Here is a 17986-nt window from a genome sequence, read left to right as displayed (position 1 = left end):
TCGATGCTCAGCTTGTAGAGCTGCAGGAACTCCGCGGGGTCGGGGGTGCCATCGTAGTGAGGAGGCAGATCCGGCTTGAACTTGCCCAGCTAGGCGACGCTACGCAGCTCGGGGGTGGAAGAGCGACAGCCGGCTGTGGTCACCGAGGCCCACCTTGGGGGTGGAGCTTGGTCTTGATGGGATCCATGCCCTACTACTACAGGTGGCGCGCGGTGTTGCCGCAGCAGTCGGTCCTGGCGCGGTGGTGCGACGAGCAGCGGAGCATTTTCTTGCGGTTGAGGAACCTCTTGGCAGCTTCTTTCTTCATGTGCGGGCGTGGGACACGGCAGGTCGCGTCGCGGAGCCGCGCGTCTTGGCGCCAGGATGCCATCTTGGGGCTGAGGTGGTGGAGGCGCTCCGTGAGCTACGTCGCCCATAGCTGGCGGAAGGCGAGGCGGAGAGAGGGACGATGTAGGGGAGCCCCCTGCGGTGCGGATAAGCTTGGCGATGCGGTCGAGCCAGTCCTCATAGAGGTCATCGACCGGGCGGTAGCGTAGGAGCTCATGCACCATGAGGAGCGCGGCCCGTGCGTCCATGGGAGGGCGACATGCATGGGAAAAAGAACCTGTCGGGGTCAGCGATGGAGTGGCGGTGCGGCCGTCCCGCTACACCGAGGGGTGCAGCAAGGATGCTTGCTGCTCGTTCCCCACCGGGCCAGTGGCGGCGTTGGCGATAGGCGACGGGGAACGACGAGGTGGCCAACCGACAGGAGCTGTCTGAGCGAGGTGGGCGGCGAGGGCAGCCCGGCGCTCAGCACGAGCGCGGCGCGCATCCGCCATGGAGACGACGGAGCAACGGGACGCGGAGCGGCGGAAGGAAGCTTCGGCACACCCCTACCTGGCGCGCCAAATCTCGAATCACGGGTTCCGGCAAAACCCTCAAGGTTCGAACACTGGGGTGCGTGCAAAGGTTTTCTCCCTACCGATCCACGCCCTAGCTCTCTAAGATCTCGCGGACGAACTCAACGAACTCACAACACAGAAAGACACAAGATTTATACTGGTTCGGGCCACCGTTGTGGTGTAATACCCTACTCCAGTGTGGTGGTGGTGGATTGCCTCTTGGGCTGATGATGAACAGTACAAGGGGAAGAACAGCCTCCTGAGGTTGAGGTGTTCTTGTGCTTTATTTTTGTTGTGCTCTACTGTGGTGGCTAGCTCTACTTATATAGGCCCTGGTCCTCTCCCCAAATATTGAGCGGGAAGGGAGCCAACAACGGTTAATTTGAAGGGGACAGCTAGTATAGCTTATCCTGGCAAAAGTGGTCTTCGCCTGCAAAAGGCTCTGGTGATGACGCCGTCTTGGGCTCCATGGTGACCTCCGTCTTGCTGTCCTGCTGGTCTTGGTCTCGTTGCACCGATATGGAAACCTTTGCTTGATGCCTCGGTACTCTGCGCCTGCGCTTGCCCCTTTAGCACCAAAGAGGAAGCAAGAACACTATGCGCACTGGCGCCCGCCTGGTCTCGATCTTCATGGCTCACATCACGAGGACCTCGCGAGGTTTGCCCTGCCTTGTTCTCTCCGCCCCTCGTGAGCCTGCCTGGTGAGGCCGCTCCTAAGGAGATCTTGAGTCGTCCGCCTCGCGAGGTTTGGCCCCTCGCGAGGGTCTTGAATGCTTTGTCGATGAAGATGGGTCATACAGACCTGCCAGCCCAGCCACGCCATGGGCCGCAGGCAGGCAAGTCTGGGGACCTTTCCCAGAACGCCGACAATGTTCACATGACACCACTAAGGGAATCACAACATACATACTATCAAAATATCAAACACATATCAAATTCACATGATTACTTGCAACATGATTTCTCCCATGACCTCAAGAACAAAGGTAACTACCACAAATGATAAACATGCTAATGATCAGAGGGGTATTAAATAGCATATTGGATCTAAACACATAATCTTCCACCAAATAAACCATATAGTAATCATCTACAAGATGTAATAAACACTACTAGTCACCCACAAGTACCAATCTATAGTTTTGGTAACAAGATTGAACACAAGAGATGAACTAGAGTTTGAGAGGAGGTGGTGTTGTTGAAGATGTTGATGGATATTGCCCTCCCCAAGATGGGAGAGTTGTTGGTGACGATGATTTCCCCCTCCGGAGGGAAGTTCCCCCGGCGGAATCGCTCCGTCGGAGGGCAAAAGTGCTCCTGCCCAAGTTCCACCTCGAGGCGGCGGCGCTTCATCTCGAAAGTCCTCCACTCATGTTTTCTAGGTCAAAATACATTATATAACAAAAGATGGGCACCGAAGGTGGGCCAAGGAGGGCACAACCCACCAAGGCGCGCCTGGGCTCCCTGGCGCGCCCAGGTGGGTTGGGCCCACCTGTTGGGCCCCCTCAGGTACTTATTTGCTCCAGTAATTCTTAAATAATCCATAAAAAATCTCCGTGAAGTTTGAGCTTGTTTAGAGTTGTGCAGAGTAGGTGGCCTGACATAGCTTTTCCAGGTCTAGATTTCAAGCTGCCAGAATTCCCCCTCTTGGTGTGTATCTTGCAAATTATGAGAGAAAAGGCAACAGAATTACTCCAAAAAGCAGTATTATGGATAAAAACATTGTAAATAACAGTAAGAAAACATGATGCAAAATGGACGTATCACCTCCCGGCAGTCAGCGCACGTGGTAGCTTCCTTACCGGGAGCTTCGGCCTTAACCTTCTTACTGGTACTAGGCGTGCCCAATCCTTTGAAGGTCATCACTGCCTTATCCTTGCACCTCTTGTTGCGCTTCTTGTTCTTCTTCTTCTTCTGACTGGTGGTCTCATCGTCATCCTCTGAGTCGATGTCGGCGCAATCGTCCTCTCCAGGGAGTTTCCTTCCCTCCTCCACCCGGGCGCATTTGTCCACCAAGGTGTAAAGCTCCTTCACAGTCTTGGGAAACTGAACATTCATCTTCGAACTTATCCTGCGGTTGCGCACATTGGATTGGAAGGCAGCTATCACAGCCGTCGGGTGGATATCTGGGATATTTCTGTGGACTCTGCTAAATCTCTGCAAATACTTTCATAGAGTCTCTCCTTCTTTCTGTTGGAGAAGCTGCACGTCGCTGGGCCATCCTGGTTCTTGATGGCCGCCCGTGAAGGCGCCAATGAACTCATGGAAGAGATCGGCCCATGTCAAAATGGAGTTCTCCGGCAGGTGCATCAGCCAAGACCTCACATTGGACTTGAGTGCCAAAGGGAAGTAGTTGGTGAACACCTTCTCATCTCTTCCCCTGGCAGCCTAAACAGTGATGGTGTAGATGCTCAAGAATGGGCCAGCTCGCTGTGAGCCCCTAGCCTCGGCGAAGCCAATCAGACTCTGAATGGTGGCTCTCCACCCATCCATCTAATCAGCTACTGGGCCCGCGCCATGGCCTCCGTAGCGATGCTTGGCATTGGTGATGATGACGTAGACTGCATCATCGCCCGGCTTCTGACGGTGTCAGCGACAACTGTGTCGCGCCCTCGTTGTTGCAAACCCGCCGCTTCGATGGCAGGGTGACATGGTGAAGGTGCTTGAGGGGGGTGGCTCCGTTGGGCATAGTGGTTGGCTCAGCCCGCTTCGGGGGAGGCGCGCACCCTGCAGTCGCGCCCATGGTGGGGGCGGCCGAAGGGTGGCGATTCACCCCAGACCGGGTGCCACCACTTCGGTTGTGCCCTTCGGCGAGGAGAAGGGGTGCATACAGAATAACCCCTTCATTCATACCTCGTGGAGGATGACCGCTGGGATGTTGTTGATGCCGCTCTTCTCTGGTGCCTCCCCCTCCTGCTTCGGCCGCGGGGGCGGTGGTGACAATGCCGCCTGCACCGACCATGTCCCCTGCAGCACCCACATCCTCGTGCGCCTCTGTATTCCCCACAGCGTCGTCGGCCTCGGGCGGCAGGGCCTTCGAGGCAGACGGGTGACCTGCAGCACCGGGCTTCTTTTTGGGTGCCATAGTCGATGGAGCCATCGATGATGAAGATGGCAATAAGGATGACGTGCTGCTCACGCTTTCGGGTTCACGCAAGTGATCCCCCTACCTGGCGCGCCAAATATGTCATGGGAAACCCTGGCCACCTATGGGACCAAGAGTCCCTTTCTGGTTCGCTGGGGGGATGGAACATTGCACAAAGAGCGGAGAAGCATGGAACGACACGACAGAGATCACACGGGAAGTTTTTACCCAAGTTCGGGCCACCGTGAGGCATAAAACCCTACTCCTGCTTTGGTGGATTAATGGTGGAAAGGATGGTGGTGAGTGCAGCACGTTTTCCCGGCAGGGTTGCCTCGGGGAAAAAACGGCTACGCGTGTATGAGTGTGTGAGGGTCTGAATCAGCCAACCCTTTCTTCAGTTGCCTTGGGCCTCCTTTTATAGATCAAGGGGTCACCATAGTGGCAAATCAGTCATTACACACTGATTAGATAGTAAACAGTGCTATCAAACCTAACTCTGTAGGCTGACAGAGTGCATTAAATGCACCACTCAACATCACATCACAGCTCGCCCGGCAAGCCCTACCAGGCTGTTTTGCCAGCTTCGCGCCTGCTTGCTTGACACATCTCAGGATGGGTGTCGCTTGGAGGTATTTTCTATAGGAAGTGGCTGCCATGTGGCGAATAGCAGCCACTTAATCACTTTGGAGCTTGACACCGCACTAATCGACGACATGCGTCGTGATGAGGTGGTGCGGTGGAGTGGCTTTGCCTCCGTAAGCCCCGGCAGGCCTGCCAGGACAACCCGAAGGCTTGCTTCCGGGGGCGACACCATCCTTGCCAGCCTCGCATGCCCAGCAAGGTAGGTTTTTATCCATAGAGATATCTTGCTTCTCTGGCTATTCTTGGTCCTTTTGTGATGCACGTTGGTCCTTCGAAGAACTGATCCCTTGTGCTTAAATCTAATCTTGGTGTTGTGATCTTATTCTTGTGTCTGTGCACAGTCTAGGCAACGGACCAAGGGTTTGTTGTACCGACACTATCATCAATAGGTAGTGGGTCATCAAGAATATTTTCTAACCTAGACAAGTTATCAGCTATGGGGTTCTCAGCTCCTTTCCTATTAGTGATATGTAAGTCAAATTCTTGTAGCAAGAGAAGCCACGTAACGAGTCTAGTTTTAGCATCTTTCTTTTCCATAAGATATTTTATAGCAACATGATCAGTGTGAACAATTACTATGGAATCAATGATGTAAGATCTGAATTTATCAAACGCAAATACAACTGCTAAAAATTCTTTCTTAGTGGTAGCATAATTTCTTTGGGTACTATCTAGAGTTTTACTAAAATAATGGATAACATTTAATTTCTTATCAACTCTTTGTCCTACAACAACGCCAACAGCATAATCACTAGCATCACACATGATTTCAAAAGGCAAGTCCCAATCAGGTGGTTGTACAAAAGGTGTAGAAGTTAAGTCTTTCTTAAGTGTTTCAAAGGCTTCTACACAATCATCATAAAAATGGAACATCCTTTTGTAAAAGATTAGTAAGAGGCCTAGAAATTTTAGAGAAGTCTTTAATAAACCTCCTATAAAAACTAGCATGACCTAGGAAACTATGAATACCTTTGATATCTTTAGGACATGGCATTTTCTCAATTGCATCAACTTTAGCTTTATCCACCTCAATACCTCGTTCAAAAATTTTATGCCCCAAGACAATGCCTTCATTAAACGTAAAGTGGCACTTCTCCCAACTCAAGATAAGATTAGTTTGTTCACATCTATGCAAAACTCGATCAAGGTTGCTTAAGCAATCATCAAAAGAAGTTTTGTAAACCGAAAAATCATCCATGAAAACCTCAACAATATTTTCACAAAAATCAGAGAATATAGCAGTCGTACATCTTTGAAAGGTAGCAGGTGCATTTAATAAACCAAAAGGCATACATCTATAAGCATAAGTTCCAAAAGGACAAGTGAAGGTGGTTTTCTCTTGATTAGGTTGTGAAATAGGTATTTGAGAGAAACCAGAATATCCATCAAGAAAACAAAAGTGTGTGTGCTTTGATAGTCTTTCTAACATTTGATCAATGAAAGGAAGAGGGTAATGATCTTTTCTAGTAGCTTTGTTGAATTTTCTAAAATCAATTACCATTCTATAGCCAGTAACAATTCTTTGTTGGATGAGTTCATTTTTATCATTAGGAACAACATTTATTCCTCCTTTCTTAGGGACACAATGAACAGGACTTACCCATCTACTATAAGCTATGGGATAGATTATAGCTGCTTCTAGAAGCTTTAGTATTTCAATTCTACCACTTCATTCATCTTAGAATTTAATCGCTGTTGGTGATCAACAACGGGTTTAGCATGAGGTTACATATTAATCTTGTGCTGACAGAGAGTGGGACTAATACCCTTAAGGTCATCTAGAGTATATCCAATAGCAGCTCGGTGCTTCTTCAGAAATTTTAATAATCTTTCTTCTTCATGTTCTGAAAGGTTAGCACTAATAGTAACATGATATATTTTTTCTCATCAACATAAGCATAATTCAAAGTGTCAGGCAATTGCTTTAATTCAAACGCAGGATCACCTTTAGGTGGAGGAGGACCTCCTACAGTTTTAGTAGGCAATTTGTGTTAAGGAGTGGTTGTTGTTCGAAGGAAATTTTATCTATTTCATTTCTTACATGCAAGTGCATATCATTTTCATGGTATAGCAAATATTGTTCTAGTGGATCAGTAGGAGGTACGTCAATAGAAGCAAGACCAATTAATTCGTACTTAGTAGGTAATTCTTTATCATGAGGTTTTCTATGAAACTTAGAGAAATTAAACTCATGAGACACATCTCCAAAGCTAACACTGACAATTTCTTTCTCAAAGTCTATTTTAGCATTGACAGTGTTCAAGAAAGGTCTACCAAAAATTATGGGACAAAATAATCTTGTGGGAAACCAAGAACTAGAAAATCAGTAGGCTATTTTAGTTTCCCACACAAGACTTCAACATCTCTAACAATCCCAAGCGGTGTGATGGTGTCTCTGTTTGCAAGTTTAATAGTGACATATATGTCTTCTATTTCAGCGGGTGCTGTATCATTCATAATTTCTTGGTATAAGGTAAAAGGAATAGCACTCACACTAGCACCTAGGTCACATAAACCATGATAGCAATGATCTCCTATTTAACTAAGACAGTATGCATGCCAACTACACGTGTATGTTATCTTTTTCATCGGGTTTGGCAATTCTAGCAGCTTCATCACAGAAATAAATAACATGCCCATCAATATTTTCTACCAAGAGATCTTTAACCCTAGCAACACTAGGTTCTACTTTAATTTGTTCGAGGGTTTAGGTTCTTTAATATTACTTTTATGAACCATGGTTGATACCTTAGCATGTTCCTTTATCCTAAGAGGGAAATGTGGTTTTCCAATATAAGCAGTAGGCACAACTGGATCAACATTGTAAATAATAATTTCATCTTTAACTTTTACCGGTTCTTTAATTTCTTATTTAATAGGGGGTGATATTTAAACCACTTATCCTTAGGGAGATCAACATGAGTAGAAAATGATTCACAAAAAGATGCTACTATCTCAGAGTCAAGTCCATATTTAGTGCTAAACTTGTGAAAATCATTGGTATTCATAAAGGATTTAACACAATCAAACTCAAGCTTGATGCCTGACTCTTTACCTTCCTCAAGTTCCCAATCTTGTATTTAATTCTTTCTAAAATATCCCACCTAAATTCAATAGTCTTCTTCATGAAAGAACCCGTACAAGAAGTATTGAGCATGGATTGATCATTACGAGAAAGCCGAGCATAAAAATTCTAGATAAAAATTTCTCTTGAGAGCTCATGACTGGGGCATGAATATAACATTGACTTAAGCGTCCCCCAAGCTAGAGTGATAGTTTCTCCTTCACGATGCTTAAAATTATATATGTAATTTCGATCACGATGAGCTAGATGCATAGGATATACTTTTGGTGAAATTCCAATTTCAATCGATTCCCGTTCCAAGATCCAATATCATCGCATAAAATATACCATGTCAATGATTTTCCATTCAAAGATAATCAGAAAACCTTCTTGTTAACTTCATCCCCGGGTAAACCTGCAAGCTTAAATAATCCACAAATTTCATCCACATGGATCAAGTGCATATCAGGATGTTTTGTTCCATCTCCTGCATAAGGATTAGCTAGTAGTTATTCTATCATACCCGAAGGAATTTCATAACTAATATTTTTAGTAGGTGCAGCAGCTTGAGGGGAAAGTCTTTGTGTTTCCGATCGAGGTGAAGACAACCTAAACAAACCCCTCAAAGGATTGTTTTCCATGGTAGCAAGTGACAATAAATTTCAGCATGTAGTATCAATTTTTTCTTACTGATTTCCACTTACCAAGAGTGCTTCACTCCCCGGCAATGATGCTAGAAAAGTGTCTTGATGACCCACAAGTATAGGGGATCAATCATAGTCCTTTTGATAAGTAAGAGTTTCGAACCCAACGAGGAGCAAAAGGAAATGACAAGTGGTTTTCAGCAAGGTATTTTCTGCAAGCACTGAAATTGTCGATAACAGGTAATTTGATAGCAAGATAATTCGTCACAAGTAACAAGTAACAATAGTAACAATAAGTGCATAAAGGTATCCAATACTTTTGGTGGCAAAGGACAAGCCGGTACGGTCTCAGATAATAAGCAAAGCATTCTTGAGGGCACACGGGAATTTCATCGTCACTTTCATCATGTTGGTTTGATTCGCGTTCGCTACTTTAATAATTTGATATGTGGGTGGCCCAGTGATACGTCTCCGTCATACCTACTTTTCCAAACTCTTTTGCCCTTGTTTTGGACTCTAATTTGAATGATTTGAATGGAATTAACCCGGACTGACGCTGTTTTCAGCAGAATTGCTATGGTGTTATTTTTGTGCAGAAGTAAAATTTCTCGGATTGACCTGAAAATTTACGGAGAATATTTGTGGAATATATAAAAAATAGTGGCATAAGAATTAACCAAAGGGGTCCACTCAGAGGCCACAAGCCTGGGGGCGTCCCCCTGGGGCGCGCCAAGCAGGCTTGTGGGCCCCCTGGACCTCCTCCGACCTCAACTCCAACTCTATATAACCCTATTCGGGGAGAAAAAACAAAGAGAAGGATTCATCATAGTTTACGATACGGAGCCGACCGCCGCCTCATGTTCTTCATCGGGAGGGCTGATCTGGAGTCCGTTCGGGGCTCTGGGGAGGGGGTTCATCGTCATCATCATCACCAACCTTCCTCCATCACCAATTTCATGATGCTCACCGTTGTACATGAGTAATTCCATCGTAGGCTTTCTTGATGATGATGGTTTGGATGAGATTTATCATCTAATTGAGTTAGTTTTGTTAGAGTTTGATCCCTAGTATCCACTATGTTCTAAGATTGATGTTGCTTTAACTTTGCTATGATTAATGATTGTCAGTAGGGCCTGAGTGCCATGATTTCATATCTGAACCTATTATGTTTTCATGAATATATTTGTGTCCTTGATCCTAGCTATCTTGCAAGTTGTAGACACCTATTACGAGTTATGATCCGCATACCCCAAGGTGAAAATAATTGGGATTATTTCCGGTGATTACCATAGTTTAAGGAGTTCATGTATTCACTAAGTGCTAATGCTTTGGTCTGGTTCTCTATTAGAGAGGCACCAATGGGGATGATGAACCCCTCTATGATGGTGTCTAGATTGCATCTGGTGGTTCTGGAACTTGCAGTGGCTGGAATTGTGTTTCATCGACTCCCCTAGGGTTTTTGGATTTTCGGGGTATTTATAGAGCAAAGAGGCGGGGCGGCAGGCGGCCAAGGCGGGCACAACCCACCAGAGCGCGCCTGGGCCCACAGGCGCGCCCAGGTGGGTTGTGCTCCCCTCGAAGCCCCCCTCTGGTACTGCTTTCGCCCAACATGTATCTTCTAGTTCAGAAAAATTCTCCAAAAAGCTTCACTGCGTTTGGACTCCACTTGGTATTGATTTTCTGCGAAGTAAAAAACAAGCAAAAAAACAGCAACTGGCACTGGGCACTATGTCAATAGGTTAGTCCCAAAAAATGATATAAAGTTGCTATATAATGATTGTAAAACATCCAATAATGATAATTTAACAGCATGGAACAAGCAAATATTGTAAATATGTTGGAGACGTATCATACTCCGTTCTTGTTAACTTAACACACTAGATGCATGCTGAATAGTGGTTGATGTGTGGAGTAATAGTAGTAGATGCAGGCAGGAGTCGGTCTACTTCTCATGGACGTGATGCCTATATTCATGATCATTGCCTTGGATATCATCATAATTATTCACTTTTCTATCAATTGCTCAACAGTAATTTCTTCACCCATCGTATGCGTTCTTTCAAGAGAGAAGCCTCTAGTAAAAACTAGGGCCCTAGGTCTATTCTTATCATATTATTTTTAGATCGACAAAACCAAAAACCCAAAAATACCTTGCTGCAATTTATTTACTTTTACTTTATTTTGCACTTTAATTTATCTTTTATACCTATCTCTATCAGATCTCATCCTTGCAAGTAACCGTGAAGGGATTGGCAACCTCTTTATCACGTTGGGTGCTAGTATTTGTTTGTTTTGTGTAGGTGTTATCATTGGAGACTTGTGTGTTCCTCCTACTAGATTGATACCTTGGTTTTTAACTGAGGGAAATACTTATCTCTACTTTGCTGCATCACCCTTTACTCTTGAAGGGTAAAACCAACACAGGATCAAGAAGTAGTAGGAAGAATTTCTAGCGCCTTTGCCGGGGAGGATCTACATCAAGCCTACCATGTACCCATCATAAAATCTCATCTCTTGCAGTTACATTATTCGCCATTTGCCTCTCGTTTTCCTCTCCCCCACTTCTAAAGTGTTTTCGGAAAAACACAAAAATATTTTCCTTTTTATTCTCCTTCTTTCCATTCATCTTCTCGTTTTCCTTTTGTCTGCACTTGTGCTAGATTACTTACGTTGTCATGTTGTGTCAAGAAAATACCAAGTTGTGTGATTTTTCCAACACTAATAATAATGATTTTATTAGTACTCCGGTAGCTCCCACCACTAGTGTGGAATCTTATGAAATTAATGCCGCTATGTTGAATCTTGTTATGAAAGAACAATTTTCTGGTAGTCCTAATGAAGATGTTGCATAACATCTTAATACTTTTGTTCAATTGTGTGATACGCCAAAGAAAAAATGGTGGAAATTATATTGTTAAATTAGAGCTATTTCCATTCTCACTACGAGATCATGCTAAAACTTGGTTTTCGTCCTTGCTTAAAAATAGTATTGATTCATGGAATAACTATAAGGATTCTTTTATTTCCAAGTATTTTACTCACGCTAAGATCATCTCCCTTAGGAACGATATAATGAATTTTAAGCAACTAGATCATGAACATGTTTCATAATTTTGGGAGATGTTGAAATTAATGATAAGAAATTACCCTACTCATGGTTTAAGTTTATGGATGATCATACCAAAAATTTATGCTGGATTGAATTTTGCATCTAGAAATCTTTTAGATTCCGTCGTGGGTGGTACTTTTATGGAAATCACATTAGGATAAATTACTAAACTCCTAGATAATATTATGGCAAATTACTCTCAATGGCATACGAAAGATCTTCTACTAGTAAAAACTGCATGCGATTGAAGAAATTAATACTTTGAGTGGAATGATGGATGAACTTATGAAATTGATTACTAGAAAGAGTGCTCCTATTGATCCTAATGATATGCCTTTGTCTACTTTGATTGAGAATAGTAATGTATCTATGGATGTGAATTTTGTAGGTAGGAACAATTTTGGTAATAACGCATATAGAGGTAGTTTCCTAGTAATTCCTCTAATAATTGTGGTAATTCCTACAACAATTCTTATGGAAATTATAATAAGATGCCCTCTGATCTTGAGAATAATATTAAATATTTTCTTAACTCCCAAAATATTTTCAATGCTATGGTAGTAGAAAAATTGCTTAAGATTGACGATGTGGCTAGAAAGGTCGATAGAATTTCTCATGAGATTTATTCTTTTAAGATTAGATATATGCCACCCAAGCTTGATATTAATGAGTCTCTAAAAGTTATTCAAACTTCTACTAATGAAAGTAGGGAGAGAACCGGTAGGATGCGTGCTAAGATAGAATGGCTAGAAAAAGTATGTTCTTCTAGTTTTCACGATAATCAAGATGAAGATCTTAAAGTAATTGGTTTTACTCTTGCTAATATAAAACTTTGATAAAAAGGGACTTGAGAGGAGTCAACTTTAGCTAGAAGGCATCCTGATAATTTCGAGAGTGAAGATCTTAATGAAAATTTTGATAAAAGTGGGTTTGGCGAGGTCAAAACTTTAACTAGTGATGAGCCCACGCTTTTGGATTTCAAGGATTTTAATTATGATAATTGTTCTTTGCTTGAGTGTATTTCCTTGTTATAATCTGTTCTTAATTCACCTCATGCTTATAATCAAAATAAAGCTTTTACTAAACATATCATTGATGCTATGATGAAATCTTTTAAAGAAAAACTTGAGTTGGAAGTTTAAATCCCCAGAAATCTTTATGATGAATGGGAACCTACTATTAATATTAAGATTAAATATTATGAGTGCAATGCTTTGTGTGATTTGGGTGCTAGCATTTCCACTATTCCAAAAACTTTATGTGATGTGCTAGGTTTCCATAAACTTGATGATTGTTCCTTAAATTTGCACTTAGAGGATTCTACTGTTAATAAACCTATGGGAAGGATTAATGATGTTCTTACTATTGATAATAGGAATTATGTGCTCGTAGGTTTCATTGTGCTTGATATAGATTGCAATCCTACATGCCCTATTATTCTTGGTAAACCTTTCCTTAGAACCATTAGTGCAATTATTGATATGAAAGAAGGAAACATTAGATTTCAATTTCCATTAAGGAAGGGCATGGAATAGTTTCCAAGAAATAAAATTAAGTTTCCATATGAATCTATTATGAGGGCCACTTATGAATTGAATATCAATGATGACACTACCTAGATATATGCAACATGCCTAGCTAGGGGCGTAAAACAATAGCGCTTCTTCGGGGGCGGCCCAATTTTATTTTTATGTTTTTGCTTCTGTTTTTCAATAAATATGCAATTATACTTATGTTATGATTGTGTTTTAGTGTTTTAATTAGTTTTTGTGCCAAGTAAGACCTTTGGGATGGTTTGGGAGATTGTTGATTTGATTCTGTGAAAAAACAGAAACTTTTATGCCAAGTAGCAGAATTATCAAAAATCATTGGAGTGACAAAACATTCTGAATTTTTCCACTTTATTGATATACAAATTTCCCACCTTGTCCTAATTTTTCAAAACTTTTGGAGTTACAGAAGTTTGGCTAATGTCCAGATTACTACAGAATGTTTTGTTTTTGATAGATTCAGTTTTCATTGTGTTGTTTGCTTATTTTGATGAATCTATGGGTACTATGGGGGATATGAACCATAGAGAAGTTAGAATATAGTAGATATAACACAAATATAAAATTCAAATGAGTTTACAATAGTACCTAAAAGCGGTTATTTGCTTTGTTTCACTAACAGATCTCACAAGTTTTCTGTCGAGTTTTGTGTTGTGAAGTTTCCAAGTTTTGGATGAAGTTTCAATGAACTACGGAATAAGGAGTGGAAAGAGCCTAACCTTGGATATGCCCAAGGCACCCCTAGGTAATATTCAAGGACAACCAAGCATCTAAGCTTGGGGATGCCCCGGATGGCATCCCCTCTTTTGTCTACAATCCATCGGTAAATTACTTGAGGCTATATTTTTATTCACCACATGATATGTGTTTTGCTTGGAGCGTCTTGTATTATATGAGTCTTTGATTTTTAGTTTTCCACAATCATCCTTGATGTACACACCTTTTGAGAAGGACACACATCAGTCATGAATTTATTATAATACTCTATGTGCTTCACATATATATTTTGAGCTAGGTAGTTGCTCTAGTGCTTCACTTATATATTTTTAGAGTATGGTGGTGGTTTTATTTTTAAGAAATTGATGAACTCTCATGCCTCACTTATATTATTTTGAGAGTCGTATAAATAGTATGCAAATTTTCTTAGGTTATGAATTTAGTCCTAATATGATGGGTGCTTAAGAGGGATATAATAAAAACTTTCATGAAGATCATTGAATATATGAGAAGTTTGATTCCTTGCATTTGTTTTGAGATATAAAGATGGTGATATTAGATTCATGCTAGTGAGTAATTGTGCTTTAGTAAGAATATTTGTGTTAAAGTTTGTGATTCCCGAAGCATGCACATATGGTCTCTCGTTGTGCGATGAAGTTGGCACATGATTTATTTTTGATTGTCTTCCTTATGAGTGGTGGTTGGGGACGAGCGATGGTATTTTCCTACCAATCTATCCCCCTAGGAGCATGCATAGTAGTACTTTGCTTCGAGGGCTAATAAACTTTTGCAATAAGTATGTGAGTTCTTTATGGCTAATGTTGAGTCCATGGATTATACGCACTCCCACGCTTCCACCATTGCTAGCCTCTTCGGTACCATGCATTGCCCTTTCTCACCTTGAGAGTTGGTGCAAACTTTGCCGGTGCATCCAAACCCCGTGATATGATATGCTATTTCACACATAAGCCACCTTATATCTTCCTCAAAACAGCCACCATACCTACCTATTATGGCATTTCCATAGCCATTCCGAGATATATTGCCATGCAACTTCCACGGTTCCATTTTATTATGACACATACCATCATTGTCATATTGCTTTGCCTGATCATATAGTTGGCATAGTATTTGTGGGTCGGCCATCGTTCATATTCTTTATACATGTCACGCTAGATCATTGCACATTCCGGTACACCGCCGGAGGCATTCATATAGAGTCATATTTTTGTTCTAGTACCGAGTTGTAATTCTTGAGTTGTAAGTAAATAAAAGTGTGATGATCACCATTATTAGTACATTGTCCCACATGAGGAAAGGATGATGGATACTATGATTCCCCCGTAAGTCAGGATGAGACTCCGGACTTAAATATAAAAGAAGAGGCCAGAGAGCCCAAAATAAAAAAGAGGGCAGAGATCCCAAAATAAAAAGGGAGGCCAAAAAGCCCAAAATAAAAAAAAAGAAAATTTAAATTTTAAAAAAAATGAGAGAAAAAGATAGAAGGGATAATGTTACTATCCTTTTCCACACTTGTGCTACAAAGTAGCACCATGCTCTTCATGATAGAGAGTCTCCTATTTTGTCACTTTCATATATTACTAGTGGGAATTTTTCATTATAGAACTTGGCTTGTATATTCCAATGACGGGCTTCCTCAAATGCTCTAGGTATTCGTGAGCAAGCAAGTTGGATGCACACCCACTTAGTTTTCTTTTGAGCTTTCATTCACTTATAGCTCTAATGCAACTGTTGCATGACAATCCCTACTCCTTGCATTAACATCAATTGATGGGCCTCTCCATAGCCCGTTGATTAGCCTCATCAATATGAGACTTTCTCCTTTTTTGTCTTCTCCACACAACCTCCACCATCATATTCTATTCCACCCACAGTGCGATATCCATGGCTCACACTCATGTATTGCGTGAGAGTTGAAAAACTGAAGCGCGTTAAAAAGTATGAACCAGTTGCTTGGCTTTTCATCGGGGTTGTGCATGACAAATACTTTGTGTTAAGAAGATGGAGCATGACAAGACTATATGATTTTGTAGGGATAACTTTCTTTAGCCATTATATTTTGAAAAGACATGATTGCTTTTTAGTATGCTTGAAGTATTGTAGTTTCTATGTCAATATTAAACTTTGGGAAAACTTTGTTTTTGCCACTCTAGCTTTTGCCAATTTTGCTTATGCCACTCTATAATTTGACATGTCACTTTTGCCACTCTTGGGTTTTGACAATACATCACAAACGCCATTCCATGGCAAAAACGATAATTTTTTATTTCACTTTTGCCACTCTCAGCTTTTGACAATGTATCACAATTGCCACTCTGAAAATGTTGCTTTTGCCACGGAATGGCAAAAGTGATATATTGTCAAAACTAAGAGTGGCAAAAGTGAAATGTCAAATTCTAGAGTGGCATAAGTAAAGTGGGCAAAAACTAGAGTGGCAAAAACAAAGTTTCCCCTTAAACTTTCGTTTTGAATCTTACGGGTCTGAATAGTCATGCCACATAAAGAAAGATTACATGATAAACATGTTAGGTAGAATTCCACATCAAAAAAAATTATTTTTATCATTTACCTACTCGAGGACGAGCAGGAATTAAGCTTGGGGATGCTTGATACGTCTCCAACATATCTTTTTTTATTGTTCCATGCTATTATATTATCCATCTTGGATGTTTTACATGCCTTACTATGTTATTTTATATCATTTTTTGGGACTAACCTATTAACCTAGTGCCAAGTGCCAGTTGTTGTTTTTCCTTGTTTTTGTATTCTACAGAAAATCAATACCAAATGGAACTAATTTTTTTATGATTTTTCTTGGACCAGAAGACACCCAGGAACCTTCGAGAGGGGATCAGAGGGGCCACCAGTTGGCGACAAGATCCGAAGGTGCGCCCCCAGGCTTGTGGGCCCCCTGATGCTCCTCCAACCCCAATATTTGCTCTATAAATACCCAAATATTCCCCGTATACCAGGGGGCACACCAAAAATACTTTTTCGCCGCCGCAAGTTTCTGTCCTCGTGAGATCCCATCTAGAGACCTATTCCAGTACTCCGCCGAAGGGGGATTTGAGCATGAAGGGCCTCTACATCAACCTTGCTGCCCTTCCGATGATGTGTGAGTACTTTACCACATACCTACAGGTCCATAGCTAGTAGCTATATGGCTTGTTCTCTCTCTCTCTGGTCCTAAATACAATGTTCTCCTCGATGTTCTTGGAGATCTATTTTATGTAAACTTCTTTTGCGGTGTGTTTGTTGAGATCTGATGAATTGTAGGTTTATGATCAGATTATCAATGAATATTATTTGAGTCTACTCTGAACTCTTTTATGAATGATTAAGATAGCTTTGTATTTCTCTTCGATCTATTGATTTGGTTTGGCCAACTAGATTGATTTTTCTTGCAATGGGAGAGGTCCTTTGTATTGGGTTCAATATTATGGTGCTCAATCCGAGTGACAGAAAGGGACATGACACGTATTGTATTGTTGCCACTAAGGATAAAAAGATGGGGTTTATTCATATTGATTGGATCTATCCCTCTACATCACGTCATCTTGCTTAAGGCGTTACTCCATTTTTGTTAACTTAATACACTAGATGCATGCTGGATAGCGATCGATGTGTGAAGTAATAGTAGTAGATGCAGGCAGGAGTCGGCTACTTGTCATGAATGTGATGCCTATATTCATGATCATTGCCTTAGATATCGTCATAATTATTCGCTTTTATATCAGTTTCTCAATAGCAATTTGTTCATTCATCGTATTTGTTCTTTCAAGAGAGAAGCCTCTAGTGGAAACTATGGCCCCCGGGTCTATTCTTATCATATTATTTTCAAATCGACAAAACCAAAAAACCAAAAATACCTTGATGCAATTTATTTACCTTTACTTTATTTGCACTTTTATTTATCTTTTGTACATATCTCTATCAGATCTCATCCTTGCAAGTAACCGTGAAGGGGTTGACAACCCCTTTATCGCATTGGGTGCAAGTATTTGTTTGTTTGTGTAGGTGCTATCATCGAAGACTTGTGTGTTCCTCCTGCTGGATTGATACCTTTGTTCTTAACTGAGAGTAATACCTATCTCTACTTTGTTGCATCACCCTTTCATCTTCAAGGGAAAAACCAACGCAAGCTCAAGAAGTAGCATGCCACCGAGTTTTTGATCGGTGCCACCGAGATAGGTCAAAAGTGTGTAATGGTTGGATTTTGTGTGGAGGCTATATATACCCCTCCACCCCCTCTTCCTCATTAAGGAGAGTCATT

This window comes from Triticum aestivum, chromosome 2A, assembly GCF_018294505.1.
Source record: "Triticum aestivum cultivar Chinese Spring chromosome 2A, IWGSC CS RefSeq v2.1, whole genome shotgun sequence".
In the NCBI taxonomy this organism is placed as follows: Eukaryota; Viridiplantae; Streptophyta; class Magnoliopsida; order Poales; family Poaceae; genus Triticum; species Triticum aestivum.
This window is presented reverse-complemented; position numbering follows the sequence as displayed.